Below are 11,343 nucleotides of genomic sequence, written 5' to 3'. Positions count from 1 at the left end.
TTCAGATACCTAAAAACCCCTCTAATACAGTGGTTCTCAAACTGTGGGTCATAACCCCTTGGGTAAACCCCTATCTCCAAAAATATTGATGTTACAATTCACCACAGTAGCAAAAATTGCAGTTAGGAAGTAGCAATGAAAATAATTTTATGGTTGGGGGCCATCACAACATGAGGAACTGTATTGAAGGGTCACAGCATTAGGAAGCTTGGGAGCCACTGTTCTAAGGAGATCAAATAGATGCTGTCAGTCATTGGCTCTCTTCATCACCACATCCTCGGGTGGCTCCAGTGTCCACACAAGTCCCTTGCAGCAACATAACAGCCTCAGGGCACTAATCAGAATCATTGAAAGGACTTCTATGTACCACTTAAGTTCATCTCTGAGTTTAATCAAAACCTGATGAGGGTAGAAAAGAATAAATGCAGCTGCTATTTAGGAAACTCTTCTGAGAAATGCTTTTTAATAGGGAATTCGGAGGAAAAGGCTGAGTGGCTGGATATCTTCAGTTTTCAGTAAGACAGAGCTCTGAAAGGCTCCCTGATGGAGGAAGGTCATTGGTTAAATAAAAAGAAACTGCTTGGCCCTCATTGGTTAGAACATAGGTGGGAGGAGTAAACAGAACAGAATGCTGGGAGGAAGAGGAAGTGAGCTCAGACTCCACAGCTCTCCTCTTGGGAGCAGACACCTCAGAGAGACGCCATGCTCCCAGCTCCCAGGCAGATGCACGCGATGAAGCTCCGACCCAGGATGGACATAGGCTAGAATCTTCCCGGTAAGTGCACCTAGTGGTGCTACACAGATGATTAGGAATGGGCTAAATTAATATGTGAGAATTAGCCTAGAAGAGGCTAGATAGAAATGGGCCAAGCAGTGATTAAAAGAATATAGTGTCCGTATAATTATTTCGGGGCATAAGCTAGCCGAGCAGGCGGCCAGGGTGCTGGGAACACAGCCCCTCTGCTCTTATTACTACAGCTCCCCTTGATTTGAATTTCCTTTTCCCTTTAAAGAAAGGCCCACCTCCGGTTCTATATTATACTATTGTAGAATATGATGTGCATATCTATAGCCTTTTTAAATCTTCATAACTTCATGATCTAGGTTCATTTTTGACAGTTTTCATTCCATTCCATTTTTTAAACAGTGAAACATCTGCCATGTTTACTGCAATTTTGTACCCAGCTATTAATGATCCAAACTAGTAGTTCTGCAAAGCAAGTGCACTGATGAGAGAGTATTGGCTTGTGGAAAATTTTCACATTTAGATGAACTTAGAATTACCAGATTTCCCTGTCAGTGGCTGCATGGCTTGCATACATAGCTACCATCAAATGAGGCCATCCCTCTCCTCTAACACCTGCTGGTGATCCAACATCCCTCTGATATGAATCATGTATTGGTGGGCTTTGAATGTGTATACTTCTCATTCTTTTAATTTTCTAAATCACCTTGTCTGCATTATGTTACTAATTCCAAGTTTCAAAAACTGTACTTCCAATGTATCATTTCTATTTGCTTGGTTTGTGATAATTTTATTAGAAATTATTAACGCTGTCAGTTACACCCTTTATCTCCTTATTTTGTGTGCATTTAGATGCCTTTATTTGTCTCTTAAAAATCTGCAAAGACATTTTTCAATATTCTCTAGCATTGTGAGCCAGCTTTTAATTTCTCTATCAAAATACATGAGATCAACAACTAACAAGATTTATTTTGACTCAGTTTCCAAAGCTATATAGTCCATGATGTTTGACTGTATGACTTTTAGGTCTATAGAGGTAAGTGGGAAACCAAGTTGTTTAACTTTCCATGAGGAGGAAGCAAAAGGTAGAGAAAGGGAGGGACCAAGGCCTAATATTCCCTTCACTCTGTGTCTTTCATGAGAGGATTTCCTCACATTAGGCCCCTACCTATTTTAAAGATCCATTAGCACTGCCAAAGGATGGTGACCAATTATTTGATATAGAGTCTTCTGAGGGACCCGTATTCTTAAAATCCAACAAGCAAGCTCATTGGTTTGCCTTCAATTTAAAGCATTTAATATCCCTATCCTTTGAGATCTTTCAAGAGCAGACAAGCTTGCTTTACTCTATAATAAATGGGATGTACTCACTCATATTTGGTTTCTAGCCATAAATAAAGGACATTGAGCCTATAATTAGTGATCCTAGAGAAGCTAAATAAGGAGAACACAAAGAAAAACATATAGGCATCCTCCTGAATATTAACCTTCATCAGGCAATGAAAGGAGACAGAGACAGAGAACCACATAGGAGCACCGGACAGAAATTTCAAGGTCCAAATCAAGAGCAGAAGGAGAGAGAGCACGAGCAAGGAACTCAGGACCACGAGGGGTGCACCCACACACTGAGACAATGGGGATGTTCTATCGGGAACTCACCAAGGCCAGCTGGCCTGGGTCTGAAAAAGCATGGGATAAAACCCGACTTGCTGAACATAGCGGACAATGAGGACTACTGAGAACTCAAGAACAATGGCAATGGGTTTTTGAGCCTACTGCACGTACTGGCTTTGTGGGAGCCTAGGCAGTTTGGATGCTCACCTTACTAGACCTGGATGGAGGTGGGTGGTCCTTGGACTTCCCACAGGGCAAGGAACCCTGATTGCTCTTAGGGCTGATGAGGGAGGGGGACTTGTTTGGGGGAGGGGGAAGGAAATGGGAGGCGGTAGCGGGGAAGAGACAGAAACCTTTAACAAATAAATAAATAAAATTTAAAAAATTATTTATATTTAGAAAAAGAAATCTGTCTCATGTCTACTGAATTATATGCTATCTACTTTACAAGTCTTTCCTTGAGCTCAGATGTATTTCATTGAGTTGGGCCTTCCTGTGTCAGCCTCATGCTGTATATGAAACATGGCTTTAGTTTTCATTCTCTAATAAAGCAAATAACTTGTATTTATTTCCAAATTTCGGAATTGATTTAGCTAGCTGTTATTCTAGGCTAGCCATGTTAATTTACAGAACCTGTTGTCATTACAAGAACCTACTAGCATTTTCAGACAAATTTCTGTGGATTCAGGAGGCAAGTAGTATTATCTCCTGCCCCTAGTGAACATATCACCCTCCATTTGTATATTCCTGTGTTGTTTGATTACTTCCACAGATCATATGGTGTGCTGTTGACAAGAGGAAGCCACAGAGTAGATACAGGATAGTCTTCCTTGGCTGACCACTTTGGACTTCCCAAAGACTTCTTTATCACTTTGAGTCATTCTGCTTGGCAAATGATTGCATCATCTGTGAATAATCTAATTTTACAACACTCTTACTGATTTTATCCTGATATCCTCTTTTCATCTTGTGGTATTGTTTGGGATATTTTGAATGAGCATGATGGTGCTAGGCATCTGTCTGCCATCTAAAATTATAAAGAAGATTCAGCCAGACTCTCAGATTAAGCTAACTTTTTAATCCAAAGGATTAGTAGAAGAATTTATTGACTTGACTATTTCTTATAGTTTTTCAATTTTATTATAAGTATGCATTGGGTTTTTACCAAGCTTTTCCATAAATTTTTAAGATAATCACTTATTTTATACTGCATCAGTGTCAAAGGTGACACGAAAGCATTTTCTCATGATCAACTCTATTTATCCCATTACAGAGATAATAATTTATTACAACATAATATTAGATTTAAGAAACTCAGATTTACTTAATAATTGGCAATAATTTTAATGATGAAATACTGTTTACTAATATTAATCTTATTGCTGGTATCAAAGTTATAAAAGGTATATGAAATAAGTTGGAGAAATTTTCCTATTTATGGTATTTTCTTTATTTCATTTATTTATTTTACATCCCAACCACGGTTTCTTTACCCTACTCTTTTCCAATTCCCTCTCCCGACTCTCTTGCTCTCCCAATCACTCCTCCTCTGTTTCTATTCGGAAAGGGGCAGTCTCCCATGGGTAGCAAGAAAGCATAGTATATCAAAATGCTGTAAGAGTAAGCACCTCCTCTTGTATTAAGGCTGGTCAAGGTATGAGGACTAGGTTCCCAAGAGCCAGGCAATGCATTAGGGACAGTCCCTGCTCCTGTTATTAGGAACCCCACAAGTATCCAAGCTACTCAACGGTCACATATATGTAGGGGGCCTAAGTCAGCTCTATATAGGCTCCCTGGTTATTGGTTCAGACTCTGTGAGTTCCTATTAGTAATGTTAGTTGTTTCTGTGGCTTTTCTTGTAATGTGCTGACCCGTCTGGCTCCTAACCCTTCCTCTATCTCTCTTCAGCAGATTTACCTGAGCACAGCCAAATGTTTGGTTGTGGGTCTCTGTATCTGTTTCCATCAGTTACTAGTTGATGGATTTCTGATGACAATTGGGGTAATCACCAATCTGGTCACAGGAGATTCCAGTTCAGGATAAGTACCCATTATATTGCTAGGAGTCTTAGCTAGGGTCATTCTTGTAGATTTGTATGCTATTTTTAATCAATCTATCCTTGAATTGCAAAAGAAAACCTATTAAACACTACTTGTTTTACTTGGAAACAAGAGATTAAATTTTTCTTTAATTTATTTAATGGGCTTTCTGTTTTAGTGTGTCATTTAAACAATTTATGGCAGAAAAAATAAAAACAATTAAAAATATTTTGATATAGTTATATATTCTCATTTTTAAATTGCGGGGTAGTTTTCAATATTTTCTTTGTTTACCAGTATTTACCTTTGGTCTTATTAGTTTATATTTTTAAATGTGTTTTGCGTGCAAGTATACACAAGTGCATGTGTCTGTGATAGTGATACACACATGGCATCATAAGAAAACTTTACAGACTTAGTGCTATGTTTCCACCCTTCACACTCAGATTACCAGGCCTACACAACAAACACTTATTCACTGAGCCATTTCCATGGACTCTTTCTACTTTTTAATACATCAGTGCCATTTCTCTTTCAATTTATTTCTTTCATAGAAATGTTGCTTAATTAATTTCTGTTATTTTCATTGTCATTATTTTTTTATTAGCCTTTGCAAAATGGTTTCCTCAAATCTGGAATTACATTGAACACTGACACCTTTTTTCTTTTCTTTTTTTCAGCTGAGTTGAAACACTTATTTGCTTTCTACTTCTGTATTCTTTAATACATGCATTTGGTGTTTTCCAATTTATATGCCTCGTTTGCTATTTTTCAGACATTCTGGTATGGTTTACCATTCAGTACAGAGAATTCTGTTATTTTCCAGAGTTTCATCAACACAAATGTTACTTGCAAACTGTTTTGTTTTCATTCTACTGTTGCTTGTAGATTTCTCCATTTCAGGTAAGAAAACAGTCTGCATATGGGGACCTTTTTGCAATTTGGTTAGTATGTATATTGGGGTGACAATGGGAGCCCTATTTTCAAATACAATGTGAACCTCTATTTGTTGGATATACTTTTGTCTATGTGTCACTTAAATATATTTTATCATTTATCCTCAGCATATGACACTGCTTGCCAACAGCTCGCTCGGTGAGACGGTAGGAGGATAATTTCAAATGCACACAAATGTGCATACCACCAAGACGTCTCATTTAATCTTGGGCACTGCAGATTTCCTCCCTAGGCTGCTATCTTATATTTTCTTTGACCTCACCTTCACTTTTACAGGGTTCTCCAAACATGTAATGTTTTAATGGCATACACACATAGAGCATCTCTAGCTAGGTAAAAAAGGAAGTGAAGAATAACATTAGCTCACTACCTTATATATACTATACTATTCCTATGTATAGCAGATGCAATTTTTCTTCATATTGAAAGTCTGCAATATTTCTTGACTACAGATAATTTTGACTATTTGTCTATTAAAATAGTGTCTCTTTACAATAACAAAGTCTCCTCATCATTCCTACAAATCAATGTGGGTAAGAATGCTTATGAACATTTCAAGCCATATATGGTAACTTTGTGAGGCAATAGATGATAGGGTGTATTTATTTATATATCTTTGGATTTTATTGTGTGTGTGCATGTATACATATGTGTGTGCAGCATATGTGTGTATAGTTTGTGTATGCACAATGTGTGCAATGTGTGTGTGTGTGTAGTCTCTCTCTCTGTGAGTGTGTGTGTGTGTGTGTGTGTATGCAGTATGCATGTACATAGGTGCATTGACCTGGGAGGATCTATGTAAAGGCCAGAGACTAATTTCTATGTACTCTTTTTCACTTCACCACTTTATCATTTGAGACAGTGCCTCTCAACCTAGAACATTGTTTAGGCAATAAAAATTGACCATCAACTTCTATACTGTAATTACAAGCACACACTGCCATGCCTGGCTGTTATATGGATATTACCAATCCAAACTGAGGTTCTCATGCTTATACAGTTAGACCCTCTAAACTGTACTTAAATATTTTTGTTAATAATTATATTTTACTAAGCTATGAGGAATAGGTCTTTTATTTTTAACCTCATTTATGTTTCTTTAAATTCTAATAAAAGCTGCATACTTACATTGTATAGATGTTTTAATAGACACAACCAGAGTGAACGTACTTCTGTAGTGACACCGATAGCATATCCATTCTTTGACACAGTGAAGCTTTTGTCTCTGCTTCTTTTTTTTTCTTTTTTTTTATTGAGAAAAGGAGAAAAAAAAACAAGTTTCCACCTCCTCCCAGCCTCCCATTTCCCTCCCCCTCCTCCCACCCTACGCCCCCTCCTCCCACCCTACGCCCCCTCCTCCCACCCTTCTCCCCCTCCCCCCACTCCTTTCCCCCTCCCTCTCCAGTCCAAAGAGCAGTCAGGGTTTTCTGCCCTGTGGTAAGACCTAGGACCTCCCCCCTCCGTCCATATCTAGGAAGGTGAACATCCAAACTGGCTAGGCTCCCACAAAGCCAGAACATTACGTAGGATCAAAACCCCGTGCCATTGTCCTTGGCGTCTCATCAGCCCTCATTGTTCGCCATGTTCAGAGAGTCCAGTTTTATCCCATGATTTTTCAGTCACAGTCCAGCTGGTCTTGGTGAGCTCCCAATAGATCAGCTCCACTGTCTCAGTGGGTGGGTGCACCCCTCGTGGTCCCGACTTCTTTGCTCATGTTCTCCCTCCTTCTGCTCTTCATTGGGACCTTGGGAGCTCAGTCCAGTGCTCCAGTGTGGGTCTCTGTCTCTATCTCCATCCATCACCAGATGAAGGTTCTATGATGATATGCAAGATATTCGTCAGTATTGATCTAGGATAGGGTCATTTCAGGTTCCCTATCCTCAACTGCCCAAGGAACTAACTGGGGACCTCGGCTTGGGCACCTGGGAGCCCCTCTAGGGTCAGGTCTCTTGCCAACCCTATAGTGGCTCCCTTAACTAAGAATTGTGGTTCCGTGCTCCCCTGTCCAACCTTCTGTTTGTGTGTGTATTACATATGTACAGCAATACTTAACACTTAACGTTTACGGCTTTCTACATGTGTTTATACATATGGAATAGTACTAGAAATTTGTCACGTTTTCTTTTAAGAACAAAAGGAAGAGTTGGCTGTCTATTAGAAAGCCCTAATAACATTTGAATGATATAAGGGACCAATAATACATCTATCTGTACATTTAAACAATATGTTTTCAATATGTAAATACTTTTGACCTTCAAAAACAGAAAATTCATATGATTCTGTCCCTATGAAGCTTAGAGTGAACAGTCCTTTATTTTTGATATAATCAACATTTTACTTGTTGGCAGTGATTATTAATATATTATTTATGGTTTTAATTAAACAGACAGGAATAGTCCATTCATCTCATAAATTTAGAATATACATTTGGAATTACATGTAGGTGTGGACTCAAGAAACAATTACTAAAAAAGATTTAAAAGATAAATATTTTCATTCTTTCCTAATTTGCAAGTTACAAACCATAAAGAAAAATGTATTTCAACTCTTTTATTTCTCATAGTCATTTGCTTTTTCCTTGGGGTCAAGTACATGGGAAAAGCAAAACAAAATGAAACACTGAACAAAAAAAGCATGGGAAAGATCATTTTCTGGATGAATGCTTCCCTGCTTGACCACCAGAATGGTAGAACTTCTATGAGGTCAGAAAATTAAAAGTAAGAAAAAACAATGAGTCACAACATTGCACACCCTCTTGCAAGGACAGACATTTGATCAAGGGTTCAGAAAATCACTGCAACACATGTGTATGTATACAGTCACCTTGCAGGTTTATAGTTCTTAAATTAAGCATGCATTATATTTATTTGTGTGAGATTATAATATCATTTTTTAATGCCACATAAGGCTTTGTGTCTTTTTTTTAAAAAAAAAACTATGTGATAGAAATTGAGTTGGGACTGTAAAGCTGACTGACTTAGAGGTGTTTCTGTTTTGGCAGCATCAAGAACTAAATTTGAATCTTCAAATCTACACCATAACTGCACAATAACCTGGGTCTATAACCCCACCTCTGAAGGGGTAATGACAGAAGGATTGCTGAAGCCCATCAATCAGGCAGCCTATGTAGATAGAAGTTTCTGTCCCACTAGCAACTCCAAAATAGACACATTGGTGCTTACATTAATTACAAATTCTCAGCCAATAACTCAGGCTTATTACTAACTAGCTCTTACATTTTAAGTTAAACGGTGTTCCTTATTTCCACTCTGCTACATGGCAGTACCTTTATTAGCATGGCACATTCATCTCTTGTTTCATTCTGTGTCTGATTGGCAGACTTTACCCTCTTCCTCCCAGCATTCTTCGAGTCTGGCTCTGCTTCCTAATCTTATTCTGTTCAGCTTGTGGCTTTTTTATTAAACCAATCACAGTGACATATATTCACACAGTGTAAAGAAATATTCCACAACAAGCCTAACTGAACCAATGAGCACCAGGTTAAATGAGAGACTACAACTAAAAAATATGGTCAAGAACAGTAGAGAAATACACTCAGTGTTGACTTCTCGCCTCCACATGTACCTGTATAGTACATATTGTGTACACCCACACAAAAATGCACAGACACTCCACACAAGCACATCCATGCACACACACAGATGAAACATTTAGATTTCTAACAATGAAATTTCCTCGTATAAAGTTCTACAGGCCTTATGGAGAACACATAATTTCTTATAAAGGACTTTGAACTATTTTTCATTTATACTTATATTTGTGCATTTCATATCTTTAAGGTTATTGTATTCATCAGTAGCACTGTTGTGCTGTTGTTTTTGTACCTTCTCTCATTTTTATTCTTCTTGACATATTTGTACTTACCTATGGGATAGAGAATAATCACTCAAAAGTGAGAGTAAAGCATCATTATTATAAGAGTAATTAGCATGTCCAGCACAAATAGTCCCAGGTCTATGTATTGAGAACCTGCATTGCTTTTCCTCCAGTTGGCTTTTGAAGTGTATTATAAATAAAGTATTACGCCACAGTTACCTTACTTTGCAACAGAACATTAAAATTAATTTCTACATCTAATTGTATTCTAAAACAAGCTAGCTGACTGCTCTGTACATTCTTAGGACAGCCTTCCATGCCCCAGTACCTTAATTCTTTTGACTTCCACAATACCAGCTGATTCATTTTTTACAAATCAGAACATGTAGCATATGTCCTTTTGTGCCTGGCTTAACATGATGCCTTCCAATGTAATTCATTTTCCAGTAGATGACAAAAATTTTATCTTTTCTTATGACTCAATAGTATTAAAGTAAAATTTTAAGAACAGAAGCCATAACTGTTCAGGTAATTTTTTTTAAAAAAATTACATTTGTGTTAACATCACATGTGACATATAGTAGACAATTTTGAAAGGTAAAATATTATAAAGAACTTCAGAAAGGTAAATCCAGTTCAGGCACCCTCACTACTATTGCTAGGAGTCTTAGATGGGGTCATCCTTGTGAATTTTTTGGGAATTTCCCTGGCAACAGGTTTCACCCTAAGACCATAATGGCTCTCTCTATCAAGGTGTCCCTTTCATTTGTCTCCCTCTCTGTCCACCCCCAACTCAACCATCCCATTACCTCATGTTCTCATCTCGCTTCCCCTCTCCTGTCATGGTCCCCACCCACAGTTTATCCAGGAGATCTCATTCCCTATGATAGGATGCCATGCTCAGCCTTTAATGCAGAGAGAGGGCCTTGGTTCTATCCCAATTTAATGTACCAGACTTGGTTGACTCACCATCAGGAATCCTTTACTCCTTGGGAGGAGTGACAGGAGGTGGATTGAGGTGGGAGGGATGAGAAAGACTGCGAGTAGAGGTGGGAGGGATAACTGTGGTTGGAATGTAAAATGAAATAAAACTTAATTAATTAATTAAAATAAGAACTGCAAACACCCAAATTTCCTTATGAAATACTCCATAGATATTATGTTTGAACAGTTAGGACCCAGGGAGTGATTCTGTTTATGGAAGTTATGAAGCTGTAGAAAGTGGGCCTCGCTGGAAGGAGTGGGTAACTGAAGATTGTCTTTGAGGTTTTGACTAATAGCCTAATTCCCAAACCTGTCTACCTCAACTTCCTTTCTCTTAAAGACATGAGACCATAAAGAGTTTCAGCTGCAGACTCCCAACAGCATGGAACCACCTGCCATCACGCTTCCCTGCGATGATGGACAGTACCCCTTCAAACTGTGAGCCAGTAAAAATACTTATTCCTCAACCATAGACGGTCACATACATCAAAACAGTTGGTTCCTGCCGACAGAGTCTGTATAGTTATCAGATTTTCTGTGCGATGGCTCCATACATAAAAAAAAAAAAATACTTATTCCTGATGAAGGTTCTTCTTACTTAGCTTCTTTGGGATCACCAATTGTAGACTCCGTGACCCTTGTTTATGGCTAGAAACCAATTATGAGTGAGTACATCCCATATTCATCTTTTTGGGTCTGGGTTACCTCACTCAGGATAGTGTTTTCTATTTCCATCCATTTGCATGCAAAATTTGAGAAGTCATTGTTTTTTTTTTTTTTAGCGCAGCGTAGTACTCTAGTGTGTATATATTCCTTACTTTCTTCATCCATTCTTCCTTTGAAGGGCATCTAGGTTGTTTCCAGATGGAGATAGAGACAGAGATCCATACTGGAGCACTGGACTGAGCTCCCAACGTCCCAGTGAGGAGCAGAAGGAGGGAGAACATGAGCAAAGAAGTCGGGACCACGAGGGGTGCACCCACCCACTGAGACAGTGGAGCTGATCTATTGGGAGCTCACCAAGGCCAGCTGGACTGTGACTGAAAAATCATGGGATAAAACTGGACTCTCTGAGCATGGCGAACAATGAGGGCTGATGAGAAGCCAAGGACAATGGCACGGGGTTTTGAACCTACGTAATGTGCTGGCTTTGTGGGAGCCTAGCCA

The 11,343-nt window shown here is 38.6% G+C and overlaps 1 non-coding gene across 1 annotated transcript; it reads left to right on the top strand.

Moving 5' to 3' along the window:
* The first annotated feature begins 10,614 nt into the window (after positions 1-10,614).
* Positions 10,615-10,733, top strand: LOC121432778. Its single transcript, XR_005972230.1, has one exon.
* The last annotated feature ends 610 nt before the right edge of the window (positions 10,734-11,343 follow it).

Source organism: Microtus oregoni, unplaced genomic scaffold (assembly GCF_018167655.1).
Source record: "Microtus oregoni isolate MIOR12 unplaced genomic scaffold, Mior012 000035F_ref0000213, whole genome shotgun sequence".
Taxonomy (NCBI): domain Eukaryota; kingdom Metazoa; phylum Chordata; class Mammalia; order Rodentia; family Cricetidae; genus Microtus; species Microtus oregoni.
This window is presented reverse-complemented; position numbering and strand designations above follow the sequence as displayed.